Source organism: Rhinichthys klamathensis, unplaced genomic scaffold (assembly GCF_029890125.1).
Source record: "Rhinichthys klamathensis goyatoka isolate OS25496 unplaced genomic scaffold, OSU_Roscu_1.1 h1tg000271l_1, whole genome shotgun sequence".
In the NCBI taxonomy this organism is placed as follows: Eukaryota; Metazoa; Chordata; class Actinopteri; order Cypriniformes; family Leuciscidae; genus Rhinichthys; species Rhinichthys klamathensis.
The window spans coordinates 784071-803065 of record NW_026606791.1 but is presented as its reverse complement, the minus strand read 5'-3'; the positions used below and the strand labels follow the sequence as shown (position 1 = coordinate 803065).

The 18995-nt window shown below is 37.7% G+C and overlaps 1 protein-coding gene across 1 annotated transcript in view; it reads left to right on the top strand.

The window, feature by feature from the left end:
* LOC130102323 (nuclear GTPase SLIP-GC-like) overlaps positions 1 to 18995 on the top strand; it is a 96149-nt gene that overhangs the window by 38031 nt on the left and 39123 nt on the right. The gene's annotated exons all lie outside the window — the stretch shown is intronic.

Sequence of the window (18995 nt, the reverse complement as noted above, 5' to 3'; positions counted from 1 at the left end):
GTCTATTCATTCCAAAAATGTTAAATTTGCTTTCACTTCATGTGATTTTACCTTAATTTTCCGCTAAACCTGTTCCTATTCTTTTTAGATAGGAAATTGATATGGAAAGTAGGAATAGTGTGTATGCTATAGGAATAGTGTGTATACTGATTCTTACAATTATTCTGTGCAGTATAATTTCAAATGACTTTTACAAACGAGACATTTTGTCTTTCCATTTGCTTAACGCACCAATAAGTCCACACCTGTAATGTGTGGCTGTTGTATAAAGAGTGCATGACAAAGGAGACGGGGAAGGCGGGGGCTCCGGAGGAGGGTATAGATAGAACACTCAACACACTGAACAAAACATAATCCTGACAACAACCAAGAAGATACAAGGTCAGAAATCTACTCTGCTCAACTTGACAGAGCTGAATCGACAACAGTCTACTGTCCCACACATTATCCTGAGATAAAAGGTCAATTTTCCTTCAAATAAGTATGATGCTTAAGTGAGCTAAAATTCTAGTTTGCGTCCAAAATGTATTTTGTCCTTTTTTTGAAAATAAATAAATAGTATTGTTGTTTTAATTGTTGTTTAATTTATCTTACAAACATTTGACTAAGCAAGAAAGGCACCCATGAAGAGAGAAAAAGCCATTATTAAAACTGAAGTGTTGTGATATTTATTTATTTATTTTTTCTGCAACGTGATGTCATGAGAATTCCTATGTTCATAAAGTGTGGGTCTTCCACACATACAATTAGACATATTTTTTTGTTGTTGTTGACAAAATGATTATGTCCAGGCATGGGGGTTGGGATTCATATAAATAAATCAGTTAAATGGTAGAAAAAAAAAACTATTCCAATATATTTATGAAAGATTTGTAAATATCATCTGTTTCTATAGCTGTAAATAGCATACGTAATATTTACATTTTACATATCGTCAATGTGGCCATATTGTCAGCATCTATTCAAAAATCAGCCCACTCTCAAGAAAGTGCGTATCTATACCACGAATATTATTTATCGTGCCATTTATACGCCAAAAATAGTTTTTGCGTGCACATTATACGCACTTTATGGTAAATGGTAAATGGCGTGTAATAGCCTACGCACGCTCTCCACACCCCTAATCCTAACAAAGGGGTTTACAGTGCGTAGCATATGCACACAAAAAAAACATTTTTGCCGTATACAGTAAATGGCACGAGAAATTAAATTCATGGTATAGATACGCACTTTCATGAGATCATGTTGTCAAAAATACCAAAAAAAAGTATGTTTTGTCCCTGTAAATGTATAGGCCTCCTTCTGTGGTAAAGAACACAGTAGGTTACTGTGGTGTCTGAGATCAGGACTTTTATGTTGAAGTGTGGTTTTGCCTGATCTTGACATGTCTTGTCTCACCTTGTGTTTTAAACCAGTGGGTGCAGTTCTCAGAGTAATATGACATGTTGTGCTCTGTCTCAACTGCCAGTATCCACTTTTGTGTCCTTAAACACTATTTTTGGGGGGTTGACAGCTTATGAAAACTTAGTTCTGGGTTTTAGCTTTTTTGCATGGTTTTTAGATTATGGCGCGTGTCGCTCTGTCTCTATTGTGGGTGTAACAGATACATGATAACCTGTCTAACAAGTATCAGATAATACCATACTCACGACTCAATATTACAAAGACAAATAATACAACAAGGAAACAATTTTTTTTGGCACACCAGAATGTTTAAAACTCAGTCTCAGTAATTCTCTCAGAATGCAAAACAAAAAAGTTCCTACCCTCCATCACCCTTTGTTTTGACAGGGACCTTCTGTGAGAGCAGATCTGTCGATGGCTACACAGACAATACATTTTGTCACCTGGAATGTTAATGGACTTAAACAAAGGCGAGATGAAAAATTTCAAAAACTACAAAATGCGGACGTTGTTTTCTTCCAAGAGACACATATTGGAAAACGAGATGAACATATTATTGAAGGTCTTAGAAATGAGTGGCATGTTTTCTACACAAAGTTTACCTCCCAAAAGGGAACAGCCATACTAGTCAAGAAAAGACTAGATTTCAAATGTATAAGTGATGAAAAAGATAACTGTGGAGTTTATGTTGTGTTGAAATGTACACTGGAAGGTCAGCTGTACACTCTGGTTAGTGTTTATAACCATGAAACAGACACAAAAACCCTTGATAAACTGTCACGTTACCTGCAGTCAATGACCACAGGGCTGCTGGTGATTGGTGGAGATTTCAACACGGTTCTCAATCCATTTATCGACAAAGACAATTCAAAAGGGGTGACAGACAGGCCAAACCACAGAAAGCTGCGCTGTTGTGTGAATAAGTTCATGAAATCTCTTCAGCTAACAGACATCTGGAGAAGAAAGAACCCTGTAAAGCAGGAGTATACATTCCACAGTCAAGTTGCGTCCAGGCTGGATTACTTTTTTGTTCCAGAAGAATGTATGTGGCGAGTCAGAAGTTGTGAAATCAGAGACTCAGAGATGCGTGACCATCGTCCTGTGTACTTGGAGATCAACAATGTTTCCACAACCCTTTTTCAGAAAGATCCACAGATACAATCAATTTCCCAAAGGCTGGATCTAAAAAAGGATCTTTTTACAGGTGAGACTGGTTCATCACTGGGTGAAGAGAGCTCAAATGCAGTCAGTGAGGTTGACATTGTGTCAGCTGTACAATCTCTTCAAGTGTCAGACACACCAAGACCAGACGGCATCCCAGTTTCCTTCTATAAAGACAACATTCAGGATCTAATTCCATACATTAAGATGCTCTATGACAGAATCCACAGCGGTGCGTTTAACTGCTCTGAGACACACTTTAATGAAACTGTGAAAAGTCCACATGATGATAGTCAACACTTTTTTAACGTTGACTACCTCATCATTGCAACTATTCTAGCAAGACGTCTAGATGATTTCTTGGAGTCTCAGTCAAAGGGTCTTGTACCAAAAAATTCAGCTCCTGTCATGATCACTCCCAAAACCTTCTGTGCTGAGATGAGGTTGTCTTGTATTAAGGATAAAATAGAAGAGCAAAAACGGCCAAACCCAAATCTGTGTCAAGATTTCCTCATTGTGAAAAACCTTCTCAGAGATGCTCCAGAAGCAGACACTGAATCTGTAGAAGCTTCAACTGAGAGAGACAAACTGCTGGATCAGGGCTGCCCTTTGACCCCAGTTCTCATTACACTGGCTCTGACATGCTTTGCTTCCGCATTAGCTGGGCATTTAAAACAGAATGATATTGTCGTTTTCAAAGAAAGTGTAATACTTTGTATCCAACTTGAGGACCTTGAGGAAGTAATTACAGCTGTAAAGAGCAGAGATAAAGAAGTGTATTACATTTCGGAATTATCCATAGAAGAAGAATCAGAAGCCTCTAAAAAATACATTTTGGAGTATGGAAGGTGAGGATCGTGAATATGACCAAGATCTCATTTGCAGATTTTTAAATTAATATATACATAGATATGTCTTGCATTCAGTGTAGAAATTTTGCTTGTGCCATAAATTGTATAAACAGAGGTAGTTAAAGTCCTTGTAAAGGCAATTTAAAAAAAAAATTCTAAACACATTATAAATGTTAGAAATGTATTGCTAAAATATATTACAAAGACTGTGAACTGTGAAGTACTGAATTGTGGAGTTAGACCGTTAAACAGTTTTTCACCATTGCTATTTTCCGGATTTTCTGGGCGGGGCTAAAACAGGGCTCGATGACGCACTGGAGCCCTTGAGCTCCTGGACACGCCCCTACTTGATGACGCACTGAGGCCACTGAGGCTGGCCGCTCCTAACAATATAATAGAGCACATTCACATCAGTTTGCCGCTCAATCGCGAGTTACTGTCAGTACTATTATTAGTAACACAGCCTACAGATTGCTAGCTACTAGCTATGCCTTCGTCACGGAAATGCGTTCTACCTGGATGCGATCACCGGATCACGTACAAAACAGATCGGTGTCCTTGTTTAAATTTCCGAAAAACGATTACATCAAGAAGAAGTGGATTAATTTTGTGAAGAGCCAACCTTGATGGAGAGCTGAGAATCACCGCCAAAACCCGCCTCTGTAAGTAATCATTTTACACGGGATAGTTTTATAAACTTTCGTCGGAGATAACTGTCTGGGATTCACTGATAATCCGCTGTTACTGGTGAATGGGGCCGAACCGACTCCCGCCTCAGCCTTCATCCTCCCGTCGCGCGGACAACTGGTGCCATTCGGCAGTGCGTGCCCACCGTGCGAGCATCCATTCCGGCTGTAGAGTTGAGTGTGGCGAGTCGACGACGGCAGCTTTCCCGCGAGTGGGCGTGGTTTCAGCGCAGCCAGTGGACACGCCCCCAGCGTTTGAGAGCAGAGATTACTGCTCATTTTTTCAAGATTTTGATAGCTTATTTTATGTACTTGCTGGCTTTTTTTATCATTCAAATTTGGCTGGGTGGCTAATAACACATTTTTCTGTGGTGTGACAAACTCAAAACACATACTTAATTTTGACTTTACAGGGACTTCAAACCTATATGGGGAAAAAATACCTGTGAATTGGTTTTGTGTATTTTGTCAGAATTTCATCAATCCCATGACTTTCAGATGATTTGTTTGGTTTACTTTTCAATTTACTATAAAATTAAGCATATATTTATTTTTCAATCAGAGCTAAACATAATTATTTCCCCCTTCACTAGACAGATCATGTATGCAGTTGTTACCTTGCAAGACTCAGATGAGGTGATGGTGGTCGCATCAAACTGGTTGAGCCCAGACAAGAAACAAAGTTACTGGCCCCCATTCAGATCAACGGAGAAGTGCATGGAAGCTGTTAAGAACAGACTTAAACCTGAAACAGGAGGAAAAACATGGGAGAAAATAAAAAATGGATTTAATAAACAATATGGTAAGGGTCACTCTTTTAAAATAATCGTTTAAATGTAGGATTTTTTTTTTTTTTTTAGTTCTCAAATGGTATAATACAATTAAATAATTATCTTATTGCAGTCTTTTTTGATGAGGCAAAAGAGGGGCAAAAAGAAATTACAGAACAGAAAGAACAGTACGTAACAGATACTTGCACTTTGTTTCCAAAAACAAAATTTGTTTAAAATGTTTGACCTATTAAAAGATCAAATAATTAATTTGTACTGTTTTGTTAAAGTATTGTTTGTTTTCAAATAAAGATTTCTTCTATCATCCCAAAGATTCACTGGAAAAGGCCTACTAAAAAGACAAAGACCTGAAAGCACTCAAAGAATTCCTGATGGTGAGTCAACTTCTTTTGCCATAATAACAATTTTTTTCTTTTCTCTTTTTTTGTAATTGCACAACTCATTTTACACAACAGATAAGGATGATATCCTCCAAATGCTGAGAGACATCAAGAGCACAGTTCAGGAAAACTCTTCTATGTTAAAGAAACTACTGAAAGACAATCCGGCTTCTGAAGCCCCCAGCAGCAGTACCAGCTTACCCACGAGAGATGTTAAAACAAGCCTAAATCTGCCTCTTAGAACCATTGAAGATGTGCTCAGGACTGAAAAGGAGCTCAGTAATACAACGAAACGCCAAAAATATGTGAGTCAACACAGCATTTCAAGAAAGGGATAATGTACACTCAGTTGTAATGCAATAATGATAGCACATTATCCTGCTTGTATCACGGCTACTTAATAAATAAATAAATAAATAAATAAATAAATAAATAAATAAATAAATAAATGTGCATTAAATACAGTGTTATAATATTTCTGCAGATGCATTATTAATCTGCATTATTGTTGATTTCTTTTGATAAATTAGCATAACACAGATTACTATTTCATGTTCTGTCTCACCCATCTCTGGTTCTTTTGTTCAACTTTAGTTGGTGCAAATGAGCTATATTCTACACACACAGTTTCATTAAAAAAAATATTTGACTACTCAATGCTGTGTTTGACCAATAAGTCATATTGAAGTATTTCAAGACATGTAATAATAATAAACAACACTTAATAAAATATTTAAAATATTTTTGGTAACACTTTATTTTGATGGTCCCTTTTGAATATTTTGTTGACTATTAGTAACTTTGCAACTAAATGTCAACTAACTCTCATTAGTAATTATCACTACTAATTATAATATTAGTAGACTCTCTGCTTAATGTCTGCTAACTCTTTATTGTGATGGTCCAACAGGCATCCTACTGACCATAAGTAACTTTGCAAGTACATGTCAACTTATTTTAACCCTAACCCTACCAGTCTACTAATACTCTACTAACACTCTGAGAGTTAGTTGACATTTAGGTGCAATGTTACTTAAAGGGACGTGTTAAAGGGACCACCAAAATAAAGTGAAACTGCATTTTCTTTACAGGTACAATATCTGTCAAGGCTTGGAGGTTTTGGGCCCAAGGATGTGATTAAGAATATTATGAAGCAAGTCCTAACAGATGATCTGGCTAAGGAGTTCAACTGGCAGGGGAGAGGAGATAAAAAGCCCTTCTCTAAGCGTATTTTAACAGATGTAATCCGAGGTAAACTCACTGCTGCATGAACACTTCCACATACTAAGAAAGTTTGTATTTTACTTAGCCTAAGTTTTGTCTGTATTTGTAAATTCAATCACTTGGTGACCTCTGTGATGTCTGCAAATTTGATCCTAAGAGTGTAAGAGCAGTTATGAGTTTGAAGGACTACCATTCAACATGTTTCCAATTCATTCTTCGAGTTTCTTATTTCAGATGCTGCATCAAAACAAAGTGTAATGAGGGTAGACTGTGAAACTGAAATAAAAAAATATCTCTGGCACTGAATTGATCAAATTGGTCAGAAGAGATCAAGAGTTTGAGGAGGTAAGTAATAATGATATTATGAGCAAGTGATATGTAATATTGTCATACTTCATAGGTCGATCTTCTATGATTGTTTAGTCAAGACATCAATGTTAAGAAACTCACCTTCAGTTGTTTATTGATCATTGTATAATACTTTGTATAAACACCTCCTTCCCCTGCAGGTGTGACTTCAGAAGTTTCTTCAGAGAGTTGACTTCAGAAACTTCCTTGACTTACAGTGCCTTCCAGTCAGAGATTGGAATGCCTTTTCTTTATGACTTTTCTTGATGAGTTTTGGAACATTAACTCATATGTCATGTAAGCTTAACTGCTTACAGATTAAACATTCATTTTGTATAAAACTATAGGCTATGTGTACTAGCATGACATTGTGTGCTCCAAATATTGGTTCTGGTGATAAAATGCTTACAATGTTTCTGTTTTGTTTTTTAAAGCTAACTCTAATTTCTCCTTAGCTAACTGAGGAAATAATTACATACTGGAGAATCTGTTTGACTGTGGTATATCTGCATGCATGGACAGGTTTTCAGGTGTATAATAGTAGTGGTTTTAGAATGTATGTACAGCAATAACAAATAACTCAAATGCATTCAATTTTTAAATAGTTTTTAATCTTTTGGCTATTTCTGTCTTTTTCATTGGTACATCAATAAGAAAAAGACAGAATTTTATTCAGTGTATTTGCATATAATATTCACCCTGATTTTGCCTTTTTTTCTTACAAAGATGCCAAACATGTGACTATTGGATGACGTTACAGTCCTCAGGGGAATCTTCAACTGATGATGTACAAATTCGCAGACTGTACAAATACTTAACTTTTTTCTTATAATCAACAGGTTGGAGTAACATTGTACTGTAATATTAAAGTGTAAAAATCAAGTGTACTTCTTTGCTATGTCATTCATCCCTCATTATAGTTCAACGCCTAATATAAGATCAGTATCTCTTATAAAGAGTTTCAGTATACTTCACAATAAATGAAATAGACTATTATATTTTTTCAGCACGCACAGAAGATGAATAGCTGCCATACACAATGCTGACAAATGCCTGATCAGTTTTATATGCTGAATTAGTTAAATGAATATGACCTTATCTTTTGATGGTGTGTCTTTAGTTCTTTTTTTGTGTGCATATTCTAGGGTTTGTATTTTTGAAAGCAAAATATGCTGATTACAAATATCATTATTAAAAATACATACTGAGTTACTAAAACAATATTTGTCATAAAAGAAACTTGTTTGTTCACAGTTTGAACTTTGCTTCCATTTGTTTAAAGTCCCCCTGTAGTCAATAATTTTATCCTTAACTAAAATAAATTTCTTCCCTTAAAACAAAACCTACTGTTTGTATAAATTTATGTTTCAACAGCTGAACTGGTTTTTGATTTAATCAAAATTGTTTTAAAACAATATCTATAACACTTGACTGATAATGTATTAAAAAATGGCAATTTTGCAATTCTCTTTAATGGCGTACAAATTACATGCCTCTCTATTATGATTGTTTCTGTTTTATGACAAGCATTAATACATGGCTGTGTGTGTGACCACAATGGCCACAAAATGCAAACTACTTTTCCATTGTACTTGAATACATATTGAGCTGCATAATCCCATTGTATTGTTGGATCCAGACTTGAGTTGACTTTTGATAATTATTATAAATGAGTGGTGATGGCGCAGTGGATAAGACACATGCCTTTAGTGTGAGAGACCCGCGTTCGAATCCACTGTGAGACACCAATGTGTCCCTCAGCAAGACACTTAACCCCTAGTTGCTCCAGATGCGCGTGTGACCTCTGACATATATAGCAATTGTAAGTCGCTTTGGATAAAAGCATCAGCTAAATGAAATGAAATGGCAGTTTTTAAATGTGTTTTCTGTCATAAAAATGTAGAAACCAATGCTATATTGATCAAACCATGCAGTGTTTTTACTAAAAATACCAGAGTAAGAGCTATGCTAAAAATTTACAAGGGTTTAACTGTTACGCTCTGTTTTATTAGCAAAGATCTGGGCAACAACTGTAGGGACATTTTACTATTATGTCAAGAGACCCCTGAATACCACCAATATTTATTGCGATAACAAACTATGTCATTTCATGCATATTTTGCATGAACTACTTACAATTGTCAATGATTCTTATGTATTTTACGTATGTGTCAAAAAACTCAACTAGCAAACAACACCCATTAAGAGAATCTCTAGGTAGTAAAGGATACTGCATCATTCGACTCACTTGACTATATGTTAAAGGTTTTTGAGCAGTGAAGCATAACAGTAATGCTGAGGCGTACAGTATAAGTATATGTTCTTTGTTTGCTTCAGACTATAAGGGCAAACAGGGAAAGGGAAGACAAACAATATGCAAACTTGTGTTTCCTGATTAACACTTGCATTTATGTTTACAACAAGATAAATCAAGCGTTCTCTTCTGAACAACTAAATAAAGATCTAAATCATAAAAAAGTTAGAAAGAAAAGAACAAATCAATTAGGAAAAACTGCTGGCCACAATTCACGAATTATACCACACATACACATCCTGTAAGCTGACATATGTACCACATCCTGTATTTAGGGTGCAAAAGACATTGTTGTGTTTGTGTATGAAACGGGCAAATAAAATTATGTAGAGAGTTAGGAATGAGATGCCTAGAAAGATAGTCAGAAATCTGATAAAATGTACGATAAAAAAGGGAAACGTGTATTACCATTTAATTACCTTCGCAAACAGTACATTGATACAGGAAACAGGAAATGCATTGACGCAGGTAGTATTACACATGTAATTGCGTGCGTAAGATTAGGCCAATTGTGTTTCAGCACCTCACACACTGACTGCATAAGAGGAAGTGTTTTGTAGCTCACTATCTTTAATCTTGAAAGAAGAGCACACAAACATCTCGACGAGCAGCAGGAAGAAAAAAGCAGCTCTTCAAATCCAATCTTTAAGATACACCTATAACCTTTCCTAGAGGCACATACACAGACGAAGGATAGGGTAAGCTTTACCTGTGATTGTACATTCTGATCCACAGATTTCCCAGATGAAATTATGGCATAGAGTGGTGTATTTAGCTTTTTCCTCTGCAAGAAATAGTAATATAAGAAACACCCGCATGATTTTGTCCCAGTCTGTTCATTGCCGTTTAGTAAGAATCCATTAGGTGTGTAAAGACCACCCATTGGCCCAATGACGGATTCCAACGGTGTGGGCGAAGGTATAATGTGTGTATGTCTTTTCAGCGCTCCAGTGAAGTTCACTTTATTAGGGCCCAAGCCTTGAAAAGGCGAAGGCCCTATTGTTTTCCTTAGGATTATTAGGGCCCAAGCCCAAAGGGCGAAGGCCCTATTGTTTTCCTTAGGATTATTAGGGCCCAAGCCTTGAAAAGGCGAAGGCCCTATTGTTTTCCTTAGGATTATTATTATTATTATTATTATTATTATTATTATTATTATTATTATTATTTTATCGACTATTCGGGCACTTTTGGGGCTCTTAACGTGCACGAAAACTCTTGAAACTTTGCACACTGGTCAGAACCCGCGGCCATCAGGGCCGGGCTGAAGCTGGTACCCGGGCGTGGCAGGGGGGCTCGACAGCGCCCCCTGGAACGGGGTCCGAAAACTTGGTCCATAAATCAAACACGCTTCCATGTAATAATATGAAACTCGGTACACATATAGATCTCATCGGTTCATATATCCTTTGTACTTTTACTTTTTACCCCAGCCCAACAGGAAGTCGGCTATTATGGTTTGTTTGGAAGCGTATGCCCCTGGAATTCGATATACTCCTCCTAGAGAATTCAACCAATCGCAAGGAAACTCGGTCAGCATGATGTCAAGACATTGAGGATGAAAAATTGCCAGGGGATTTTTCATATCTCGAACGGTTTGGCCGTGGCGAGGAAACAAATTTATGGCGAATAATGGAAACAGGAAGTGTGTTATAACTTCTGCATACATTAACTGATCTTGATGAAACTTCAACAGTATGTTCGCTGTAAGAGGCCGATCACATGGATGTGACTATTGTGAGTCAAAGTTATAGCGCCACCAACTGGCAGCAGGAAGTGTGTCACTTTCTAAATGCTTTTGACAAAAGTGGGGGGGTTAGTTTTATCTACAGTTACAAAACTCAGCGTGTATATTCTTCTCCTCAAGCCAAACAACTTTCTAATTTAAAGTAATTAGCTCCGACCCTCAGAAAGTCAGATATTGTGGTTTGAATAGGGTCATTTTCTCTCTCTCTCTCTCTGAGCCAATATGGCAAGCCGCTTTAACATTTAATCATTTTAACCTACTAGTCTCTATTTTCATGCTACTAGTACTTATTTTTAGATACTAGTATCTATTCCATTAAGTACTGGTACTTATTCATTAGCGACTAGTGCTTATTCTTTAGTACTAGTGCCTATTCTTTAGATACTAGTGCTTATTCTTTAGATATTCTTTTGAATACGTATTAGTAGCTAATGAATAAGTACTGGTATCTATTTAATAGGTACTAGTATCTAATGACTTAGTACTAGTATTTATTGAATAAATACTAGTATCTATTAATAGGTACTAGTATCTAAAAGGTCATTTTCTCTTTCTCTCTCTCTGAGCCAATATGGCAAGCCGTTTTAACATTTAATCATTTTAACCTACTAGTCTCTATTTTCATGCTACTAGTACTTATTTTTTAGATACTAGTATCTATTCCATTAAGTACTAGTACTTATTCATTAGCGACTAGTGCTTATTCTGTTTAGAATATTCAAAGTGCTTATTTAATTTTTTTGCTTATTTATATTTTCAGAGCAGAAAATCCGATTTTTCTGCTTATTCAATATTGCATCTAAAAATGTAAGTGACTTGACGTGTGTGTGTGTGTGTGTGTGTGTGAGAGAGAGAGAGAGATGTGTCTGTTACAGTGACAAGAGTTTAACCCTTTAAGGCCTTGTCTTTTTGGATATATATTTTTTTTATTAAAAAAAATGTGCATACAACCCATATATTTTAAATGTATTGTTTGCTTTAAATTAAATTAAGATTGTATGTTTGGTAATTGAACCTAAATAAATTTTAAATTAATGTGCTATATTTCAGATCAATATATTTGTTTTCCTTCATTTTAATCAACACTAACTTTATTCTCATCTGAATTATAAAGAATTTATTTCTGTATAAAATAAAAAATCCCGAATAATCCAGACCAACCAGAGCGCACTATTTCTACAACATCATCAGTGCTGAAGCGAAACTACCAGAGCCGTTCGGCAGATAGCAAGCAGATATTTTGTGTCACGTCGTGCACAATAACCCTAAAGGCACCAGGGTGGCGGTGCCACCGGCTTTATATATATATATATAAATATATATATATATATATATATATATATATATATATATATATATATATATATAAATATAGCTGCGAGCAGCGATGAAGGGCCCAAGCCGGCGGCACCGCCACCCTGGTGCCTTTAGGTAACTAAAGGCACCGGGGTTGCGGTGCCACCGGCTTGGGCCCGTAATCGCTGCTCGCAGCTATATATATTTTTTTTTTTCTCCTCTTTTATTTTTCTTACGACTATTCGGGCACTTTTGGGGCCCTTAACGTGCCCGAAAACTCTTGAAACTTTGCACGCGGGTCAGAACCCGCGGCCATCAGGGCCGGGCTGAAGCTGGTACCCGGGCGTGGCAGGGGGGCTCGACAGCGCCCCCTGGAACGGGGTCCGAAAACTTGGTCCAAAAATCAAACACGCTTGCATGTAAGAATATGAAACTCGGTACACATATAGATCTCATCAGTTCATATATACTTCATACTCTTACTTTTTACCCCAGCCCAACAGGAAGTCGGCTATTTAGGGTTGTTTGTAAAACGCATGCAATGGAATTTAAAGTACTTCTCCTAGAGAATTCAAAGAAATGCCACGAAACTCGGTCAGCATGAAGTCAAGACATTGAGGATGAAAAATTGCGAGGGGATTTTTGATATCTCGAACGGTTTGGCCGTGGCGAGGAAACGAAATTATGGCGAGAAACGTGAAACAGGAAGTGTGTTATAACTTCTGCATACATTAACTGATCTTAATGAAACTTCAGCAGTGTGTTCGCTGTAAGAGGGCGATCACATGGATGTGACTATTGTGAGTCAAAGTTATAGCGCCACCAACTGGCAGCAGGAAGTGTGTCACTTTCAAAATGCTTCGAAATCACCCTCTTATTTTAACCCAATTTGCTTCAAACTTCATCTGTATAATGTAAACACACGCCAGATGTAGACCTGTGAATGGATTCTTGATATCTTTGATACTGTTGCCGTGGAAACACATCAAACTTTAAAATTCTTTTTTGATGCTTTTGAGACTCTTAGCATGCTTGAAATTGCATGAAACTCGACAGACACGTCACATTTATTAGCCAGTAGACATGTGCAAAGTTTCAGAAACGGGCGTGGTGCAGGGACTCAGTAGCGCCACCTTTTGACAAAAGTGAGATGGTTAGTTTCATAGTTTTACCTGCAATCTTATAACTCGGTAGGCATATTGTTCAGATCAAGCCGGACAACTTTCTAATTTACAGATTTTGGTTCCGAACAACAGGAAGTCAGATATTTTGGTTTGAATGTGGATGCTTTGGAGTAATCTCTGTCCCTCTCTCCCTCTCTCTGCGTACCTCTGTGTCTGTGGGGGGAGGGGGATGTGTCTGTTTGAGTGACAATGCTTTTAATTATTGTTGATACAGGTTTCGAGGGCTTTTGGGGCCCTTAACATCCTCTAAAACTCTTGAAACTTTGCACACGGGTCAGAACCCGCGGCCATCAGGGCCGGACTGAAGCTGGTACCCGGGCGTGGCAGGGCGGACCGACAGCGCCCCCTGGACTGGGATTCGAACACTTGTCCATAAATCAAAGACACTTGCATGTAATAATATGAAACTCGGTACACTTATAGATCTCATTGGGATGAACAACTTTCGTGCTCTAAGTTTTACGACATCCCAACAGGAAGCCGGCTATCATGGTTTGTTTGGAAACGCATACCCCTGAAATTATATTTAATTCTCCTTGGGAATTGATCGGATTTCAAGCAAACTCGGTCAGCATGAAGTCAAGACATTGAGGATGCTAAATTCCGGAGGGATTTTTGATATCTCGAACGGTTTGGTCGTGGCGAGGAAATTAATTTTATGACTAAAAAAGGACACATAAAGTGTGTTATAACTTAGCTCGTTTTACCTACAGTTACAAAACTTGCCACGCATATTGTTCTCATCAAGCCGATCAATTTTCTAATTTAAAGTCATTAGCTCTGAGCAACAGAAAGTCAGATATTGTAGTTTGAATGGATTTATTGTCCCCCTGCCATTCTCTGTGTGTTTGTGTGTGTGTGTGTGTGTGTCTGTGTGGGGAGGGAAGGGGAGGGGAGGGGAGTGGAGGGGAGGGGAGTGGAGGGAGGGTTGGTGTCTGTGTTTATGTGTGTGTGTGTGGCTGGTATGATTTTTCCTGCATTAAAGGATAAAGAAATCTCTAAGTCCTTGTCTTTTTGCATAACAATTTTGTATTTCTTTTTAAATGACAAAATATGCATATAACCCCCATCTTTTAAATGTATAGTTTGCTTTAAATAAAAGTAAGATTGTATTGGTAATTGAAGCTGAATGAATTTAAAATTCATGTGCTATATTTCAATATATTTGTTTTCCTTAAAATTTTAAAACACTAACCTCATTCTCATCTGAATTACACATATTTTTTTTTCTGTATAAAATAATACTCTGACTAAAAACACATTTGATGTTTATTTTTTAATCAATGTAGAATGTGTATCTTAAAGGGGTCATATAATGGTACATGCACTTTTACAAGTTGATTGTACTCAAATGTGTGTTGGCAGTGTCTGTACACAGCCATCATATAATGATAAAAATCCATCCAGTGGTTTTGTTTTAATCTCCTTATATGTTTTCCCCTGCCTCAAATCAAGCCGTTCGAGCCTGTGACGTCACAAGCTCGCACGCCCCTCCCACGATTGTTGATTGACAGCCGCGTTTCAACACAGACCCGCCCTCGCTCGTGAGCTAGCTGTCAATCATAGTCCGCGTGGACCGGCGCGGTCATTGTTGATATGCTGGAGCTCACAGCGCTGAGAGATCCAGGGAAGAAAACATTTGAATTCGCCACTGAAGTAATGACATCGCTGCGAGATCTAGTGAGAAGCATTCACATTTCTCCGTTATTAACCGTAGATCTCTATTAGATCAAACAGCGCTGACGTGGACACCAGGAGAAATAGTGTGCCGTGAATGAACTAGTAATACTTTACGTCCACAGACCAGCAACATTCACCATGGATTTAATATAGTAACACTAAATGTAACCAGTTTGGCTGGAATAGTGAAATGAAATGCTTTCAAGTACTTCACACATCTTTTTCCAGCACTTCAAAACTCAAATATTATATAAATAAATATATGAAGAGTTCAGATGCAAAAGCCATTTGAAATTTTCTTCTAGAATTATCATTTTTATGAAGCTTGTATATTTAAGTTCAGTAATTTCACTCAAATGACAATTAATAGGTAATCTTCATTGCCATTTAAGTGAAATTACTGAACTTAAATATACAAGCTTGATAAAAATGATAATTCTAGGAGAAAATTTCAAATGGCTTTTGCATCTGAACTCTTCATATATTTAAATGTTATTTTTAATGTGATTACCAAAACATTATTTGTTCATCCTTCAAAGATGACACCCATTTATAAACCTGAAAGTTTCAAGATGTAGGAAAACTCACACTTATTTAAAAAATATTTTTTCTTTTAACAAATAGGAAATTTCTCTGGCATTTCTTACTTTTTGCTGTATCGAAAACGTACCGAACCGTGACTTTAAAACCGAGGTACGTACCGAACCGTGATTTTTGTGTACCGTTACACCCCTACAGGTAAAATAAGTGTTTTCTTACAATATTTAATTTTTAATTAAAGTATATTACAAACTTTTAATTTAGACCCTAAAGAATCATATTAGCTTGTACAAAAATGGCATTATATGACCCCTTTAAAAATAAACAGATTAGTGCTCTGTTTGAGGACAATCCTGTGTGGGGAGGTGGCAGGGGGATTTCTCTTTTGGGTGAGATTTAATTTAAATTATTGTTTTTCAAGGTAGCATTCTAATCAGGTAAAGCAAGTAATATTCTCTGTATCTTTATATAAATATACACACACATATATATATATATGTATATATATATCACTCTTCGAGTGATAGTTTAGTTTAAACACCAACTCATACATAGGGCCATACTGCCCTCTTGTGTCCAAAATTATATACATATTTGGTATGTGACTGAGGACCGAGAGCTTTTAAATACGGACGTCCACATGGACATTGATAATGGTGGCGCTTGCAGAGCGCTCGAGGGAATTCCTATGGAAGTAGGAATGAACTAAAAAACGTTCGCTCTTCTGCTCGCTCATCGCCGTGGACGCGCACCACTATGAATGCCCGTGCAGCCGTTAGTTTCATTTCAAAATTAGCGCCTTTGGCGCCTCTGGGGCTGATTGCTTGAATTGTGAGTTCAATAGCCTATTAGTCTTCATGGAAAACACTTCATCAAAAGAGTGTAATGATTCTATTCGCGTTTGGTGTGAACGCAGCATAATGAAGAGGCTGCGATGTCAAGATTGCAATGCTGCGCTGAATTGTGTGTGTGTGTGTGTGTGTGCGCGCACGAGAGAGAGAGAGGGAGGGGTGCGCGGGCGCGATCGAACGGTGTGTGTTATGAATGCCCGTGCAGCCGTTAGTTTCATTTCAAAAATAGCGTCTTTTCTGGGGCCGATTGCTTGAATTGTGAGTTCAATAGCCTATTATTCTTCATGGAAAACACTTCAACAAAAGAGTATAATGACAGATTGGCTTAAATAGGCGCTTTTACACAAAATATTCCTTCATCATCTATTCAGTCTAAATAGCGATAAATTTCGCTCTATTCACGTTTGGTGTGAACGCAGCATAATGAACAGGCTGCGATGTCAAGATTGCAATGCTGGAGTGTGTGTGTGTGCGCGCAGGAGAGAGAGGGTGAGAGATAGAGAGAGAGATCTTTTGCTTTTAAACTGTGTGTGTGTGTCTGTCTGTGTCTGTGTGTATATATATATATATATATCTTTTTTTTTTTCTCTCCAAAATATTCATATAACCCATATCTTTTAAGTGTATGGTTTGCTTTAAATTAAATTAAGATTGTATGTTTGGTAATTGAACCTAAATGAATTTAAAATTAACGTGCTATATTTGAGATCAATACAATCAATGTTTTCCTTCATTTTAATCAACACTAACTTTATTCTCATCTGAATTATAAATAATTTATTTCTCTATAAAATAAAAAATCCTGAATAATCCAGACCAACTAGAGTGCACTTTTCCTACAACATCATCAGTGCTGAAGCGAAACTACCAGAGCCGTTCGGCAGATTTTCATTCTTGTGTGCTTATTTCATGTGTCCGTTAAATCCATGAGACCGTCTGTAGGGCGTTTCATTTTTCATTTTAGGTTTCAGAAGGTTGCTCATGCATACATTGTGGTTGATATGTGCCCTCGATGCGCACTTTTGCAGAGCCCACACTGATGCAAGTTCTACAGCACACTTCTTTTCGACAGTCAAAGCGGGGTTACGTTTATGCACGACGTGCACAATAACCCTAAAGGCACCGGGGTGGCGGTGCCGCCGGCTTCTTTTATATATATATATATATATATATATATATATATATAAATATAGCTGCGAGCAGCGATGAAGGGCCAAAGCCGGCGGCACCGCCACCCCGGTGCCTTTAGGTAACTAAAGGCACCGGGGTTGCGGTGCCACCGGCTTGGGCCCGCAATCGCTGCTCGCAGCTATATTTTATTATTCTTCTTATTATTTTTCTGCTACCTTTTGGACACTTTTGGAGGCCTTAACATGCTCAAAAACTCCTGAAACTTTGCACACATGTCAGAACCCGCGGCCATCAGGGCCGGGCTGAAGATGGTACCCGGGCGTGGCAGGGGGGCTCGACAGCGCCCCCTGGAACGGGGTCCGAAAACATGGTCCATAAATCAAACACGCTTGCATGTAATAATATGAAACTCGGTACACATGTAGATCTCCTCGTTTCATATATACTTCACACTCTTACTTTTTACCCCAGCCCAACAGGAAGTCGGCTATTTAGGGTTGTTGGTAAAACACACGCAATGGAATGTGAAATACTCCTCCTAGAGAATTCAAACAAACGGCACGAAACTCGGTCAGCATGAAGTCAAGACATTGAGGATGAAAGTTTGCGAGGGGATTTTTGATATCTCGAACGGTTTGGCCGTGGCGAGGAAACAAAATTATGGCGAGAAACGTGAAACAGGAAGTGTGTCATAACTACTGCATACATTAACTGATCTTGATGAAACTTCAACAGTGTGTTCGTTGTAAGAGGCCGATCTCATGGATGTGACTATTGTGAGTCAAAATTATAGCGCCACCAACTGGCAGCAGGAAGTGTGTCACTTCCTAAATGCTTTGAAATCACCCTCTTATTTTTACCCGATTTGCTTCAAACTTTATGTGTATAATGTAAACACACGCCAGATGTAGACCTGTGAAAGGATTATTGATATCTTAGATACTGTTGCCGTGGCAACACATCAAACTTTAATATTCTTGTTTGATGCTTTTGAGACTCTTAGCATGCTTGAAATTGCATGAAACTCGACAGACACAGGTATGCATATGGTTCAGATCAAGCCGGACAACTTTCTAATTAACTGTCATTAGCTCAGACCAAGAGGAAGTCAGATATTTTGGTTTGAATGTGGATGTTTCTGAGAATTTTCTCTCCCTCTCCCTCTGACAGAGAGAATGCACCCTGCCATTCGTGTGTGTCTGTGTGGGGAGGGGGGGAGGGGCTCTTTTAGTTTAAACACAAAATTATACATAGGGCCATACTGCCCTCTTGTGTCCAAAATTATATTTATATATACATTATACATATATTTGGTATGTGACTGAGGACCGAGAGCTTTTAAATACGGGACATTGATAATGGCCACGTGCAGAGCGCTCGAGGGAATTCCTATGGAAGTAGGAATGAACT